Genomic DNA, 18732 nt, shown 5'->3' with positions numbered 1-18732 from the left:
ACATTTGTGAATGCCTAAAAAAACTTTTTGAGTTTTTGTATGTGTGTGCAAAGCATTGTGAAAATATCTCAAATAATAAAGTTATTGTAGAGCTGTGAAATCGCTTCAATCATTTGTAATAACCCTGTATTAAAATTAAAGACGATTTTTGAGGATGCAGAAACCTCATATGGACTACGGGTGCGTTAGTGACAGAATCTCCAGCAATGTGCTCAACTGACATTTCTGAGGAGTCTACTATGCATCAAGAGCATAAGAAACTGCCCCTTTATGAGAATAGAATTCCAGATACATACTGTGTGCCGATTTCCACGGTTACTGTGCTTTCGGAGGCTAAACGTTGCTTCTGTTTTAGAGTAGTACTCATGTACTGTTCTATGCTCGTATGCAGGATGTGATGAAACGTTTTGTTTGAGATTAATTGCCTACTTCGATTAATCAATAATACATACTCTCTCTCTCTCTCTTCGTCTCTTAACAATGTGGTAGTCCAGTGGTCTGATAGTCTGAGGCGAAAAAGAACCTCAAACCAAAACTGAAAAGTACCAATAGCTGCGACATGGTTGCGGATTAAAACAGTGATCCATCAACCGCAGAATAAGTTTCTTTTATTTCAGCCAATGATCCCAAAACGACTGGTATTTATACTTCCGGTCTTGTCAGCAATGACCATCTCAGATCTATTTGATAACATGTCCACTATGGCTCTATTACATAAGGACAAGAATGACCATCTTCAGATCTGTTTCATCACATGTCCACTATGGCTGTATTATAGTAGGACGTATTATAAAATATATCTGAACTTCGTCATTGCTGAACGAAATCGGCAGTCTATGGACCAAACGTTTTGTGTACGACCTTGTACCCAACGGTAAGGAGAGATAGGCCACAGACTGGTGCGCCAGTTTTCGTCGTAGCAAGCTGGACAGGAGCAGAAATGATTAGGACCAAGTTAACACAGTGAACAGAAGATTTACTTAAATTGTATTTCTCCAAGCGTACCAAGACTCGTTACATATAATGCAGCAAGAAATAGATTCGAAGTACTGATGTCAACAAAAAGGAGGCTCGCTGTATTAAGTAGAAACGAAGGTGTCGCAGCGAAGAGGTTCCAAGTGCAAGTGGGTTGCCTGGCTGCCGCCGGCCATCCCATGTCGTGGCGGCAGAGGGAGCTCGTAGTCCACAGCCACCGAAGCGTGTCTCAGCGGGCGCACACCACTGGGTCCGCCAGATCCTGCGCGACTGCTATGAGCGTCAAACGGAATTTTGCAATTCTGTTGCCAAGCTCACGTCGCCCATGATGTGGTACTGATATGGGATACCATAGTTATCACTGATGTAAACAAAAGAAATTTATTCGAAAACTGAAAAGCATATTGTAATAGAAGGGCCGGCCGGAGTGGCCGTACAGTTCTAGGCGCTACAGTATGGAACCGAGCGACCGCTACGGTCGCAGGTTCGAATCCTGCCTTGGGCATGTATGTGTGTGATGTACTTAGGTTAGTTAGGTCAAATTAATTCTGAGTTTTAGGAGACTGATGACCTCAGAAGTTAAGTCGCATAGTGTTCAGATCCATTTGAACCATTTGTAACAGAAGGGGTAGCCTGGAAAACTGTTGAGTAGACTACGGAAAAGGTGTTTTGATTTCTAAGTGTTTCGCGATCCAGGGAGTGGACACGACACCATCGCTCGGAGCACCTGAGGAAGAGGACTAGGCAGCTCATGAAAATATGGTACACAAAATGAAATCGTCAAATCGGGTGTAAATCAGAAAACATCCCATCGAAATGATTATGCCCATTATGCTCACATTTCAATATTCCTGCATCTACTACACAGTTGTCTCCAGTTTGGCGTCTGCACTGGACTTAAAGAATACCACAGAAGCTGGAAGCTGCAGGAAAAGAACTCCACCTTTTCACAGCATTGTCTGGAAACCAAATTCCGTTACGTACAGCGTGGGCAAAATAGAACTGGTCAGGAAAATATTTCGTGCACCTTTAAGGTAGCCAGTCTACCATACATCAACCATCCCAGGCTTGGATAATGTACGTTGGATTGTCCATCTTAGTGTGCACGAAATATTTTTCTGGGCCAGTTCTGTTTTGCCCACACTGCAACAGATGTAGAAATGCTGCACTCTAAACGCAATAGTGAAATACTGGACGTGGAGGACAAGGAAGGGGCCTCCCTGAAGAGTGTGATAACCTTGATAATTACCTTCAGGTGTCCCCTAGGCAACAGTGAATCACTGGTTAAACCTTTCAACTGGTGCTACAGCACAGCACACGTAGTCACTACAACATTACATTGAAATGCTCTTTCTCAAACCCCAGAAATAGGTAAAACCTTGCAGATACGTGACTTGAATATCGAAGAAATCTCTAAAAGCAAATGCGAATATATTTCATGTCTGTGTTGTGGGAACAATGTCGACGTAATTATTCAGCAAAAAATGTACGAAAAAGAAGACAGAGATCGACAAAGCAATAGAAAATTCCAGGATATTAACTGGTAGATGCTCTTCAGGAACAACGACGTATGTTACGATGGTCATGGCTGATGACATGGACAGTTCTGAATCGATTCCGTGCAGGCCATGGAAGGCATGGTGCCTCTTTATATGACTAGGGATTAAAGTATTCTCCGACGTGCGACTGTGGGGTAGCTGCGCAAAATCCACACCACCCGACTGAAAAGAATTTATTAAGAAAATTTCCTGATTGACGCAGTGAGCTACATTTGGTGACAACAAGACCTGTGGACTGGTTAAGAGACCTAGACATTCAGTTGCAAAGTTTTAGAGTGTTTGTTTCTTATGTTATGTTTGCTTCCATGCCACGTATTTTTATGTATATTTAACCATTTACATAAGGATGTAAAATGACTATGCAAACAATACAAATAAGAATATTGGAGATAAAGAGGCATTGCAAGAACCATTCTGAACAGCCACTGTATGAGCAGGCAGATTTCAGTATTTCCCCACTTCTTGATACTGCTAAACCTGTCTGACTACTACCTCAAATTTTAATCAAATTATGCAATACATCCATAACCACAGACCTTTAAAATAAATCTATAACAAAGACATCAGTTTGTAGTAGGAAACCATTTAATAAAATTTGAATTTACTAATTTCCAGAATTGTGGAGGTCACGACATCAGCAACTGTTGTGATTAACCAAGTTATTCGATACACTGCAGAGAGCAATTAAAGCTGCAAAACTAATTTCCTTTATTAGTCGATGACTAGTTCCGACCCTGAGCTTATTATCATATCCTTCAGTAAGCTAAGCAATTGCATACATTACGGCTGCCAATGATGCTTCATTGTAGTTCAACACTTCGTAAGTGAGGTGAATGAAGTTCAACCGTATACTGCTTTATTCTAAAGATGTGTTCAACTACAATGAATATTGCCGGCTGTGGTGGCCGAACGGTTCAAGGCGCTACAGTCTGGAACCGCGCGACCGCTACGGTCGCAGGATCGAATCCTGCCTCGGGCATGGATATGTGTGATGTCTTTAGGTTAGTTAGGTTTAAGTAGTTCTAAGTTCTAGGGGACTGATGACCTTAGAAGTTAAGTCCCATAGTGCTCAGAGCCATTTGAACCATTTTTTAAAATGAATATTCTGTCGTAATGTACTTTATTACACAGCTGATTGGATGATAAGACACTGAGCATAGACTCGAAACTAATCATCGAGTAATGAAAGAAATTAATTTTTCGTCTTTGACTGTTGTTTGCAGTTTATTGAATTATGTGGTTAACCAGAATAGTAGCTGACATCGTGCCTTTGACAATTCTGGAAAGTACTAAATTCAGATTTTATTCAATGATTTGCCATTATAAATTGATGTCCATGTTACTGATTTGTTTTAATCGCCTGTGATTGTGAGGGTATCATTTTCTATATTAATTATTATCAATTAAATTGTTCAATGATCGTAAATTCTTTGCTGTTTACGTTTGTACCATTGTGCACAATGATCTGTTCGTAAGGTATGCTAGACGGTGGACTAGCAATGCAAAACCTAGGCCACAAAAGTAAGTAATTCAGTGAAGCAAGTGACTAATAAGTGCGGATTTTCCATACAGTAAATTTTCACCTAGTACCCACTGTGCCAGCCGTGGTGGCCGAGCGGTTCTAGGCGCTACAGTCTGGAACCGCGAGACTGCTACGGTCGCAGGTTCGAATCCTGCCTCGGGCATGGATGTGTGTGATGTCCTTTGGTTGGTTAAGTTTAAGTAGTTCTAAGTCTGGGGGACTGATGACCTCAGAAGTTAAGTCCCTTAGTGCTCAGAGCCAAGTACCCACTGTGAAATACAAAAGAATTATATGTCTTTTTCTTTGTAATTATCCTTCTTCCATGACATAGTCTACATCCTTGAGAGTCTCCACTCTATGTATGCATCGAACAAAAAGTATATGCAATGTAATGTCACTCGTTTAGGCGAATTGGCTCGCGCCCGCAGTATTGATAAAAACGTTGCATTAATGCAGAGTAGAATCTTAGAATAACCGCGGAGGTTTAAATCCATTTGCACTGATTTACCGTCAGAGTCGGCACTTGCCAAGCCATAAGTCTCGACGGGGGAAATCAGAAAAATGAAGGAACGCTGGGCGTTTCCTGGCGTCATCCTCCTTGCTGCTCCTCCTCCTCCTCTCCCGTGGCCGCGCGGTTTTTCTACGTATCCTCTCCTTCCTAACTCAATCGGACCGGAAATTCATCATTTGCTGGTTCGCGGCCGGGATTCATATTTATGGGAGTGTGATTACAAGGTTGAGATTTATAGCGGCTGGTGGGCGGCTGCCAGGACGGCGCGTCCGCGTCAAGAGGAGCCCCTGGCCGCTCCGACGCCGCCGCCATCTTTGAAGCGCGCCGTGAAATACAGCCGCGCCGCACGCCACGCCGCGGACCCGCCCACACAGCCGCGCTCGGCCCATTCCCACCCCGCCCGGCCGCCGGGCGGTCGCACGCTCGCCTAAATACCTGCTCCGCGCCGCTCTCGGCGAAGGCGCTCCGACTCCCGATGACCCGGAAAACTGCAGTCGGCTCCTGTACCCACCTCCTGTATATCTCCCTTATCATTATCACCACCATCGGCCATCACACACGCTGAAGAGTATGATTTGTCTTCAAAACCTATACTTCGACCTCCACTAGCTTGTCATTAATGACCGCGAGCGCCTTCCTGAAATGGAACCACTCTGATCTCGTATGTCTCTCACTGCTCTGCGTTCTCTGCAGAAATGACACCAATCGCCCATTCAAATTACAAACGGACGCACTTCCTATCAATTAGATTCGCCCGATTCCCTCCTGCCTGACAGATTACCCTTCTGGTGTTACAACTAATAGTACCCTACCATCCTACCTCCTCTACTGTGTTACACACCCGTCGTGCCTAAACCGATTCTCCCGTCCACCTCTCCAGGATGCCCGGCGGTGGTATAGATTGGTTCCCGACGCCAAACACGATCAGTAAGAGCCACCTGCGGTTTAGGTTAGACTAGGTACACACATCCTTGAGGGTGTGGAACACGAGAGAATCATACACTACTGCCCATTAAAATTGCTACACCAAGAAGAAATGCAGATGATAAACGGGTATTCATTGGACAATTGTATTATACTAGAACTGACATGTGATTAAATTATCATGCAATTTGGGTGCATAGATCCTGAAAAATAAGTACGCAGAACAACCACGTCTGGCCTTGATACGCCTGGGCATTGAGTCGAACAGAGCTTGGATGGCGTGTACAGGTACAGCTGCCCATGCAGCTTCATCACGATACCACAGTTCATCAAGAGTAGTGACTGGCGTATTGTGACGAGCCAGTTGCTCGGCCACCATTGACCAGACGTTTTCAATTGGTGAGAGATCTGGAGAATGTGCTGGCCAGGGCAGCAGTCAAACATTTTCTGTATCCAGAAAGGCCCGTACAGGACCTGTAACATGCGGTCGTACACTATCCTGCTGAAATGGAGGATTTCGCAGGCATCGAATGAAGGGTAGAAACACGGGTCGTAACACATCTGAAATGTAGCGTCCACTGTTCAAAGTGCTGTCAATGCGAACAAGAGGCGACCGAGAGGTGTAACCAATGGCACCCCATACCATCATGCCAGGTGATACCCCAGTATGGCGATGACGAATACACGCTTCCAATGTGCGTTCACCGCGATGTCGCCAAACACGGATGCGACCATCATGATGCTGTAAACAGAACATGGATTCATCCGAGAAAATGACGTTTTGCCATTCGTGCACCCAGGTTCGTCGTTGGGTACACCATCGCAGGAGCTCCTCTCTGTGATACAGCGTCACGGGTAACCGCAGCCATGGTCTCCGAACTGATATTCCATGCTGCTGCAAGCGTCGTCGAACTGTTCATGCAGATGGATGTTGTCTTGCAAACGTCCCCAGCTGTTGACTCAGGGATCGAGACGTGGCTGCACGATCCGTTAGAGCTATGCGGATAAGATGCCTGTCATCTAGACTGCTGGTGATGCGAGGCCGTTGGGATCCAGCACGGCGTTCCGTATTACCCTCCTGAACCCACCGATTCCATATTCTGCCAACAGTCATTTGATCTCGACCAACGCGAGCAGCAATGTCGCGATACGATAAACCGCAATCGCGATAGGTTACAATCCAACCTTTATCAAAGTCAGAAACGTGATGGTACGCATTTCTCCTCCTTACACGAGGCATCACAATAACCTTTCAGCAGGCAACGCCGGTCAACTGCTGTTTGTGTATGAGAAATCGGTTGGAAACGCTCCTCATGTCAGAACGTGTAGGTGTCGCCAACGGCGCCAATCTTGTGTGAATTTTCTGAGAAGCTGATCATTTGCATATCACAGTATGTTCTTCCTGTCGGTTAAATTTCGTGTCTGTAGCACGTCATCTTCGTGGTGTAGCAATTTTAATGGCCAGTAGTGTAAAAATTCGTGACACACAAACTGCCGGAAAGAAAATTAGTACACTTGGAAAGACGACGTCGATTTTGATCCGGTGACGGAATATGCCACCTGGGGGATAGTAGATGTACTTTATCAATGTCATCCGCCTACAGGTAGAGTAGCACAGCTACCAGAGCGCCGTCTACTGCTACCCTTTAATAGGTAATGCTCACAGCCGTAAGGCTGAGTCTCGTGCTAACGTGTGAAGTAAGCAGGCAGCCATGCAAGAGAGATGAACGCGTACTTCCTACAGCAAACTGAGCGAATTTTAAAGGGATCAAAATCTGGCCTTCCGAGTGGTGGGATGGTCCTTTCGGAGAATTTTCAAACCCGTTGGACGTGCTGCGTCAGTTGTGCAACAAACAAGTGGTCACGCGAACACTCTCGCTCTGTAGACGCGGTTCTGGACATCCACGCAGCACAAATGTCTGCCAGGATCGTCGTATTGTAAGAGCAGCAGTGGCAAATCGTATAGCTACCACAGCAGAGATAAGACGGATTCTCAGCCCAGAAGTGTCAACACGACTGTTTTGAGCCCGTTATTAGTAGTGGGACTACGGGAACGCACAGTTTTAGCCCGTCTCTCACTCACGCCACACCAGCGACGTGCATGGCTCGACTGGTGCCGCCAGAGGGTCACTTGAAAGATAGGGTGGCACGCCGTGGTCTTCAGCGATGAAAGCAGATTCTGTCTGCACGCAAGTGATGGTCGTTTACGTGTACGACGTAGACTTGGTGAGCTCTGTTTCGTAGAGTGCATTCACCCAAGACGCACTGGGACCCACCTCAGGCAAAATGGCCTGGGGTGCGATAAGCTGCATCTCTCGTTCACCTTCGGTATTTCTGGAGTGGACGCCAACCAGTGCTTGGTACACGCAGAATGTTATTAGACACGTTCATTTAGCGTTCTTGCTTCAGGAAGGTGTTGTTCCAACAGGATAATCCTCGGCCACACGCTGTCCATGAAATTCAAGGTGCTCTGCCAAACATGCAGCAACTTCCCCGACCAATACCCCGACCCGACTTGTCTCCAATCGATCTAGTGTTGGATATGACAAGACGACACGTCACTAGTGCGACTCGTCAACCAATAACTCTTACAGATCTACGTGGACAGGACGAGCAGGCGTTACATAACGTATCCCAGGACAAAATCACCATCTGTATAATCGATCAGATGCAAGAATCAGCTCCTGCGTTGCCGCCTACACTATGTACTGATATGGGTGTTTTAGCACAGTTCGGTACTTGGGACCTCAGAACCGGATGTGCTACTGATCTGCCCACGTAATCATTTCATGTACTCCACACACACACACTGCTGCAACAATAAATATTGAGTGAATCGGAAACCTGGCAGTGTATTTATTTCACGATAGTTGCGATGATCATTAAACGGATGTGAGAAAAATTCTCATTTGCGCATTACCACCATCATTTCAGTGTTGCATAAGACAGTTATTAAACGGGCAACCGAAAGTTTCCGTTCTAAGACCGTGTAACCCAGAATTGGTTTGTGTGAAGAAGTCCGTGACTGCCTGCTGACATCTTCGTGCGATAGGAATCGTCGAAGCCTTAAGACCTTTTTGAAAGGACCTGATAATAGCATGGGGAGAGATCAGAATTATAGAGCAGGTGCTCGAGCGTCTCCCACTTGAGTTGACGTAATTTACACTCATGCTCATAAATTATGGATAATGCTGACACATGGTGAAACAACGCTCTGGTGGGCGGTTTTCGGATTTAAATCACCTCGGGGTATGACCATGCGGTGCATTTGACCTGTGGTCGTCGCATGGTGGCGCTGGCAGCAGTCCACATACGCAGAGGTGTGTTGGTGCATGTCAGATTACGGTGCAGTGAGTAAGTGTGCAGATGTTTTCAGATGTGCTAATGGTGACTGTGTGTTGAAAATGGCTCAAAGAACACATATTGATGACGTTATGAGGGGTAGAATACTAGGGTGAATGGAGGCTGGTCAAACACAGCACGTCGCAGCACGGGCCCTCCGTCTGCCACAAAGCGTGATCTCAAGATTATGGCAATGATTCCGGCAGACAGGAAACATGTCCAGGCGCTACAGTACGGGACGTCTACAGTGTAAAATACCACAAGAAGACATATATCTTACCATCAGTGCCGGCAGACGGCCACGGAGTAATACAGGTAGCCTTGCTCGGGACCTTACCGCAGCCACTGGAACAGTTGTCTCGCAACACACAGTCTACAGACTACTGAACAGACGTGGTTTATTCGCCCGGATACCTGCAAGGTGCATTCCAATGAGCCCTGGTCACAGGAGAGCCCGTAGAGCATGGTGTCAAGAACACAGTACATGGTCATTGCAACAGTGGTCCCAGGTTATGTTCACGGACGAATCCAGGTTTAGTCTGAACAGTGATTCTCGCCCGATTTTCATCTGGCATGAACCAGGAACCAGATACCAACCCCTTAATGTCCTTGAAAGGGACTTGTATAGAGGTCGTAGTTTCATGGTGTGGGGTGGGATTATGATTGGTGCACTTACACCCCTGAATGTCTTTGACAGAGGAACTGTAACAGGTCAGGTGTATCGGGACGTCATTTTGCATCGCCTTTTCAGGTGTGCAGTGGGTCCCACCTTCCTCCTGATGGATGATAACGCACGGCCCCATCGAGCTGCCATCGTGGAGGAGTATCTTGAAACAGAAAATATCAGGCGAATCGAGTGGCCTGCTCTTCTCCAGACCTAAACCCCATCGAGCACGTCTGGGATGCTCTCGGTCGATATGTCGCTGCACGTCTTCAAACCGTTAGGACACTTCAGGAGCTCCGACAGGCACTGGTGCAAGAATGGGAGGCTGTACCCCAGCAGCTGATCGACCACCTGATCCAAAGTATGCCAACCCGTTGTGCGGCCTGTGTACGTGCGCATGGTGATCATATACCATACTGATGTCGGGTTAGATGCGCAGGAAACAGTGGCGTTTTGTAGCACATGTGTTTCGTGACGGTTTTCTCAACTTATCACCAATACCGTGGACTTACAGATCTGTGTCGTGTGTGTTCCCTATGTGCCTATGCTATTAGCTCAAGTTTTGTGTAGTCCCACGTTGTGTGGCACCACAGTCTGCAATTATCCTTAATTTATGAGCATGAGTGTAAATACTGCCACTGGAGTTGCTCTACGTTGCATATACGCTGTAGCAACGCCCTCAAATGGAAACTTTTTGATGGCCTCTTATAAGTGCACTGAAGCACGGCCGAAAAAAATTCAGTACACTCTTTTAGAGGTCTCCAATTCACTCAAGATTTACTGTTGCAACAGTGCATATGGAGTACATGAAATGATTGCATTTACAGATCAATAGGACAAGTGGTTCTGAGTTACCAGGTCTCGACTCATGCTGAAACACACATACTAGTACGTGGTGTAGCCTCCAGACGCGGCAACGCGGGAGCTGACTCTGGCAACCATTCGATCGTGCAGATGGCGAATACTGTCTTGGGATACGTGTTAACGTACTTTCGTAGGAGTTGGTTGACGAGTCGCACGAGTCACGTCTCGTCCCATCGTATCCCGCAAGTGCGCGCTTAGAGACAAGTCCGAAGATTGTGCTGGCGAGGGAAGTTGCTGCGCGTCTTGCAGAGCACATTTAGGTCTACGGGCAGGGTGTGGGCAAGCACTATCCTGTTGGAACAACACATCACCTTTCTGTTGCAATAAAGGCAAAAGAATGCGTCTAACTATCTTCTGCACGTACCGAGAGAGTTGTAGCTTACCGCACCCCAGACCATAAGGCCTGCCATGGGACCAGTGTGTTTTGGACGAATGCACTCTACTAGACAGCACTCACCAGATCTCCGTCGTAAACGCAAATGACCATCAGTTGTGATCAGGCAGCCTCTGCTTTCATCGCTGAGGACCATAGCTCGCCATTCCATCTTCCAAGTGATCCTCTGACGGCACAAGTCGACCTGAGCAATTCGATGCTGTGGTGTGAGTGGAAGACGGGTTAGAAGTGTGCATGGCCTTAGTCCACTGCTAACAACAGTTCGTGGTGACACTTCTGGGCTCACAATCCGTCTTATCTGTGCTGTGGTAGCTGTAGGATCTGCCACTGCTGCGCTTACAATACGACGATCCTGTTGTCTGTGCTGCTCAGACGTCCGGAACCTCGTCTTCGGGTGTAACAGTGTTGACATGACCACTGATATCAGCATCGTTCACAATTGACGCAGCACGTCCTACTAGTGTGACAATTCTCCGAAACAACCATAGTGCCACTCGGAAGGTCATAGTTTCACCCAGTTCAAACTTACTCATTTGGCTGTAGCAAGCACGAGTTCATCTTCCTAGCATGGTTTTCTGCTTGCTCCACACGTTTGCCCCACACTAAGCTTTACGATTCTGAGCATTCCTACTAAAGGGAAGACACAGACTGCGTTTTGGTAACTATACCACTACGCTGTCTGTTGGAGGACAGCTTTCGTTGAAACCGTTCTGTGTATACCTACTATCCCCAACGTGGCACAGTGGCACATGCCCGGCATCAGAACAAAATCGACGTCGTCTTTCCTGGTGTACTAATCTTTTTTTTAGGCAGTCTAAAAACATTTCGCAAGGCTTCTTAAGTCAGGTCCCACTAAAGATCTGTTGAAGTCAGATATTGCACAGCATTCAAGATCTCAGATATCCATTTTACTGTAAGGCTAACCTAGTTCATAGTTCATGATGCATGGTTTCAGTTGACGGGGGGCGTAAATTTTATTTTCGCTATTTCATATAATTATCGATCGAATTTAAATATTCAAAATTGAAACTTTTTCTAAAGCGTTTCTCGTTTACACGCTTAACGTCAAATATTTAACACATCAACTCATTTCTAAGGTAGTAAGACGTTTGAAATTGTTTTGTACGTGGGAGTTCCTTTCTTGAAAGAATCTGCGTTGGGTGGTTTGATAGTAGACAATAAAAAGCTCCTTAGTTGATTCTGCTAACAAATTCATCATTAGAGTAGAAAGAATTATGGGAATTAGGATCCACCTAATTATGCAAACAGTTAGTCTTTTCACTGTCCAAACTAGTCTCAGCATATCTGTGCCATCTATTAATGGGTCATGTGTTACATAAGCCTTTAGAAGGTTAAGTTTTGTAGGATTTTCTTTAAACAGTCAATAGCTTGTCATAGTTTTCCCTTAGTTCTTGTATCTTGGTTTTATTAGGTTATTGCAATTTAGGATTTGGTGCCATTTTAAAGTATAAAATTTGACATTATATATGGTATGTAAGGAGATTATAAATTACGTCTTGTAGGTTGAAGTCAGTCAACGTGAAGAACAGATTACAAAAAACTTTATAGAACGGACAACGACAGCCATGATAAATCATGTTGAGATATAAAAACGCTCCAGCTCTAACATCATCTTACTTTTAGCCATTATCTGTTTCAAAGCACTTACAGCTGCATTTTCAGGTGCAAATCTATATCTCTGTAGAAAAACTATCACACAGAAAAATAAGTAATCCCAAACCTAAGATGAAACCGTAATGAAAAATGTACCCACTGGAGTCGAGTCAAGATAAACATAACATTTTACAGGAAGACACAGCGTTCGTAGTCAGTCTCATGCAATAGATTATCTGCTAAAAAGACGTATCTCCTAAATGTGATAAAGTATGGTGGAGAACGCTACCGTAAAACCTACGGAGAAGGATAAGAAACAATGTAGACGAATTTTATGTAATGTCGCAATGATAAGAAGTAAATGTAAGAGGCACTCAACGAACATCATCACTATTACATGCTATCTTGGCGACCACCCACCGACTATAACTTTTGACGGGAAAATGAACTGCCGTGTATGGGCTCCCATTAAAATCTCGAATCAAACATGATACTTCAACAAGCAGCTGTAATCCATGATCTGAAAGGCTTAGCTGGCAACCGAAATAACCTGCACGGGGCATGAAAATTAGACAGATGGAAAGGGAATATACTAACGTGCAGTTTACTTATTGTCGTTCCTGCACTACACGTTATTTAGTATTCTCGCTTTCCGTCTGTCTAATTTTCATGCCTTGTGCAAGGTACACCGTCACACTGGGAACAACAACTTAGGTTTATAACAGGTTATATTCGTTATTTGTGTTTCACCTAACTGTGGAATAGGGATTACGAAATCTTAGCCAATTCTGAGTATAATGGATTTTCTTTGTTCTTTATTATGCAAGCAATTCACATAAAATTAACAGAGCAAAGTACTCTAAGCCGCACGGGATTAGACGAGCGGTCTAAGGCACTGCAGTCATGGACTGTGCGGCTGGAGGTTCGAGTCCTCCCTCGGGCATGTGTATGTGTGTTTGTCCTTAGAATAATTTAGGTTAAGTAGTGTGTAAGCTTAGGGACTGATGACCTTAGCAGTTAAGTCCCATAAGATTTCACACACATTTGAACATTTTTTAACAAAGTACTCTAAAATCGCAGTGGAAATTACACAAATTGATACTAACGCTGTAATGAGGGGGGGGGGGGGGGGGGGAGAAGCGGGAGAGGTTACCAAATCATATATAAGACTGGAGACTGGAAGGAGAAAAGACAATAAGATTACCTCATCTGGGCAGCTCGCTAATTCAGAGTTAACAAGGCAAAATACACCAAAAATTATAATCAAACAGGCAATAAAAGTTGCATCACATAACAAGTTCCGAGCGGGGTAGCCGCGTGGTCTCGGGCGTCTTGTCACGGTCCCCGCGGCTCCCCCCGTCCCCGTCGGTGGTTCGTGTGTGTGTTGTCCATAGCGTAAGTTAGTTTAAGTTAGATTAAGTAATGTGTAAGCTTAGGGGCCGGTGACCTAATCAGTTTGGTCCCATAAGATCTTACCACAAATTTAGAAAATTTACAGAACAAGTAGCTAGCTGCTCAGAATATGGATCGCGCTACCATAATTCAAACAAAAAAATCAGACAGTGTCCAGGAGATGAACCGCTCTGAAACGTCCTTCTCCGACCTCAACTTACAACTTTCAAAAAATTCCACATTGAGGGGAGGACTAAAAGCTGTTTCCAATGTGACGAACAAAATTATTAGTTACACTGAGGTGACAAAAGTCATGCGATACCTCCTAATGTCGTGTCGGACCTCCTTTTGCCCGCTGTAGCGCACCAACTCGATGTGTCATGGACTCACCAACTCTTTGGAAGTCCCCTGCAGAAATACTGAGCCAGCTGCCTCGATAGCCATCCATAATTGCCGAAGTGTTTCCCTTGCCGGACTTTGTGCACGAACTGACCTCTCGATTATGTCTCGTAAATGTTCGATGGGATTGATATTGGGCGATCTGGGTGGCCAAATCATTCGGTCGAATTGTACAGAATGTTCTTCAAACCAGTCGCCAACAATTGTGATCCGGTGACACGGCGTATTGTCATCCATAAAAATTCCATCGTTGTTCGGAAACGTGAATGGCTGTCAAATGGTCTCCAAGTAGCCAAACATAACCATTTCCAGTCAATGATCGTTTCTGTTGGACCAGAGGACCCAGTCGATTTCATATAAACACAGTCCACAACGTTATGAAACCACTGCATTGTCCATGGTGAGAGGCATTGCCTGAAATTTGGTATTCTCTGGTATTCTCAGCACAGTCTTGACACTGTGGATCTCGGAATATTGGTTTCCCTAACGATTTCCAAAATCACGTCGGAAACCTTTGTATATGAACCATATGAGTTACAAACGACAGCTGCTCCAATTTATACCTTGTGTACGTGATTATACCGCCATCTGTTTATGTGCCTATCGCTTTCAAAAAATGGTTCACATGGCTCTGAGCACTATGGGACTTAACATCTGAGGTCATCAGTCCCCTAGAACTTAGAACTACTTAAACCTAACTAACCTAAGGACATCACACACATCCATGCCCGAGGCAGGATTCGAACCTGCGACCGTAGCGGTCACGCGGTTCCAGACTGAAGCGCCTAGGACCGCTCGGCCACACCGGCCGGCCCCTATCGCTATCCCATGACTTTTGTCAGCTTGGTGTACGTAGCTTGTGCGAACGATGTCTGGAGATCAAAACACAGCGGTATAATGACAAGTGGAGAGGTGAGCACCCCCAACGAAAGTTGGCCAACAAGCGGAGTTCTCACCCCTTCCACCACTGGTCTCCCGTTCTGCTATAGAGAACGTCAGTCGACCATTACATTGTTCTTTGCCCAAGGTATCTGCAGGATAATCTTTGAAAGGTTTACTCGGCCGTCGACGCTATTCGCTGACGTGAAATCTGCACTTAGAGTGACAGTTAGCTCTGCAAGAGTTGATTGTTTGGTTGATTTTGGGGGAGGGAACTGTGAGGTAAGGGGCGGGTTGTGGCGCCCTGAAAATATTCTAAGTTCGGAGTTGGCGTGGGCGCAAGGGTCGCTCGGCAAGCCGGGGCTCGTCAGCAACTGCGTAGTGCCGAACATTAGCCGGAGCAAGAGGGGCAGTCCCAGCGTATGGTCCAGGCCTACTGCGTGGCTGGGAATTCCATGTGTCGAGGAATGAGCTTTGTGTCGATGAAGGAGATTTGTATGCTGGGAGTGCCAAGGATGGCAGACTTTGTGAAACCATAATGGCAGACATTTCACAGTTCATGTAGAAATTAATAGTAGCCAGAGGAATCATAATACGCGGCTGCTACGGTCGCAGGTTCGAATCCCGCCTCGGGCATGGATGTGTGTGATGTCCTTATGTTAGTTAAGTTTAAGTAGTTCTAAGTTCTAGGGGACTGATGACCACAGATATGAAGTCCCATAGTGCTCAGAGCCATTTGAACCACTTTTTTTTAATCATAATACCTTGAAAAGAAACATATATATTACCATTATTTGCACGACAACTCTGATGGTGTAATGAGATTTTCAATATCTTTATTAGTTCAAAGTTTAGAATCTCACTGTAAATTATACAAGTAACACCCAGCAACGAATTTCCAAAATCTAAACGGTTCATCCGATTTTGTCTTTAGAAAGCTATTAGTGTAAACCTAAATTGGTATGAATTACAGGCATGTAACTTGAATAGTATTTGAGTTATTTGAGGTCAAAGTGGCCGATTACTACTGGTCGCGTCAGGCCATAACTACTCCACAGTTACACGAAAAAACGGTAGCAGCATGCTTACAAATATATTAATTCGTCTGTGTCTTTGTTTATATCCGATATATACTATTCATGAAGAAATTGGTGAAATATTTACTGTGTTTTAGAAAGCACAGAGACATCAGGCTACTGGCCTACTTTTGCTTCTATTCCTTTGATATACATGTTTATTTAATTTGCTTATGTATTTAATCATGTGTGTTATAGCATGTTTATGGTCCAGCCGTAGGAATATTTATTTAATTTCAAGTTATTTAAATGTAAATCCAGTATTTCGTATGCATTTCAATATGTTTGTGAGTGTGTGTTGGCTTGGAGACATGGCGGGAGCGCTCTAGCCAATCACAGCGCTCGTTACTACGGTAGGCGACTACCGTAGTCAGTGGAGAGACTGTATGGAAGTGGGGGAGGAACATCGGGTAGCACAGCACACGAGGGAGTGCTAGACGGGAAAGCGCGACGGACGGTCGCAGAAAATACTTGGAGAGTGTTGAGCAGTTAGCGCGTGGTCGCGGGAGATAGAAATATTTCGTAGTGCCGACTTGTGCACTTGCGAGATTTCCGTGGCTTCTGTAGTGAAGACGTCGTATGCATTTAGAAATGAATATCTCGCGAGCTATGTTGTTGTTCAGAACTAATTACATGAAGTAGGAATCTATTGTTTCCCTGTTATTCAATTATATTTTATTTAATTGCTGGACCATCGATACCAATAAATGTTTTGCAGTAATAAACGGCATTCATAAAGGTACTTCTGCTATCGTACTCATCATTTAAAATAGTTAAAAATAGTACCTGCAGATTTTATTTAATTGCAATCTTTCATTTACAAATTTCTATGTTACATTCAAAATTCGCTATTGACGAGTGACAGGAACCTTCGACCATTCGATTCATGTGTATATTCATATTGTATACTGTAGACTCAGCGGTATTTCGCTTGTAATACGGTGTTACGGCCGTTTTCCACTTGTTACGGCTTCTGCAGTACTTGTTAGCAGCAGACACAGTGGCTGCGCCAAAGACTGAGACGGCGTGGAGTTTTACAATTATTTATTGAACTTTCTTTACAATTTCTCCCTCGTCGTCACTGCCCAGCCCTGCGGATCCCTCCGCCTGGCTGCTGCTGTGTAGATTCTCCGACAACGAGCGCAACGCGCGTCGCCGATCGCACTCGGAGCCTCAGGCCACCAGTGCTCCGCTGAAGCCAGGATGCCCTGTGGTTGAGATGAACTCGTCGCCGTGAGGTCAGCTGCCTACGCCTGCTGTACCGGCGGCTGGGAAGCCGCTAGTCGCGATGTCCGCGAGCTCCCGTCATGGACGGACCACGCGCTTTGGGGCCGGGTTGCCGTGAAGTCTGGGCGTCAGTCCCCGGCGGCGCCTGTGACCAAGACAGCGCTGCGGCCGGTCGTGCTGGAAGTTCTCGCTGTAGTTAGTCAGCCATGGTGCCGACCGAACTCGGGCCGACCCCCAGAGCTGAAGTTGACATCTGGCGGCGAACGGATGACTCCAGCGAGCTGGAACAGACTTCTGGAATCGTCACCTACGAAGATTGAACATTCGGACACGGACCACGTCCGTCCTTAGATCCCAACTGCTTCCTAATGACTTCTGTCTGTTGCTGCCTGCGCTCCACTATTTATATCTGGCTTTTTGTTATTACTCCCGCAGTATATTGCAGCGTAACTTAGCGTGCTGGCCTCACTTCCCCTTACTCAGCACTCTCCAGGCTTCACTCGGCGCTCGGACTGTGTGCGTCATTGCGTCAGCTTGTGGGTAAACTGCTACTGTCAGCAAGGCTATCTGTGCAGCGCTTACTTTGCAACGCCTCGGTCGCAGGCTGCCTCTGTTTTGCCATTCTCCACTGCATGAAGCAACGCTTACTACATGTGGCTGCAACAGCGGCAACTACGTATCCCAGCCCCTACACAACGAAACCAGCCAAAACTTTTAATATTAACTCTGAGCCTGAGAGTACATAGTTGAGGGCCACCATTAATTTTTTTGAAAGCTCACAGAACGAAGCTGCGAGCGAGGTCATCGGTCCAATCGGATAAGGGAAGGATGAGGAAGGAAGTCGCCCGTGCCTTTTCAAAGGAACCACCCGGGCATCTGCCTGAAGTAATTTAGGGAAATCACGGAGAACTTAAATCATGGTGGCCATACGCGGGTTTGAGCTGTCGTCCTCCTCAACAGTGTGCGAAACGTTCTACCTGTTTCTCGCCCCAGCGAAGAGGAGTTCCCTTGACCAGGATCATATACATTAACGAGAGAAACTACTACAAGAATGCCTGCCGGAGTGGCCGAGCGGTTCTAAGCGCTTCAGTCTGGAACCGCGAGACCGCTACGGTCGCAGGTTCGAATCCTGCCCCGGACACGGATGTGTGTGATGTCCTTAGGTTAGTTAGGTTTAAGTAGTTCTAAGTTCTAGGGGACTGATGACCTCAGCTGTTGAGTCCTATAGTGCTCAGAGTCATTTGAGCCATTTTTTTACTACAAGAATGAAATGTTAGATAAGGTAAGAGATGTAACTGCATTTCTACAAGCCACGCCCTAACCACTCATATAACCAGCGCGTAAAACAAGTGAGAAGTCGCAAAGCAAAACTCAGATCGAAAAGTAAATG

This window comes from Schistocerca piceifrons, chromosome 1 (genome assembly GCF_021461385.2).
Source record: "Schistocerca piceifrons isolate TAMUIC-IGC-003096 chromosome 1, iqSchPice1.1, whole genome shotgun sequence".
In the NCBI taxonomy this organism is placed as follows: domain Eukaryota; kingdom Metazoa; phylum Arthropoda; class Insecta; order Orthoptera; family Acrididae; genus Schistocerca; species Schistocerca piceifrons.
This window is presented reverse-complemented; position numbering follows the sequence as displayed.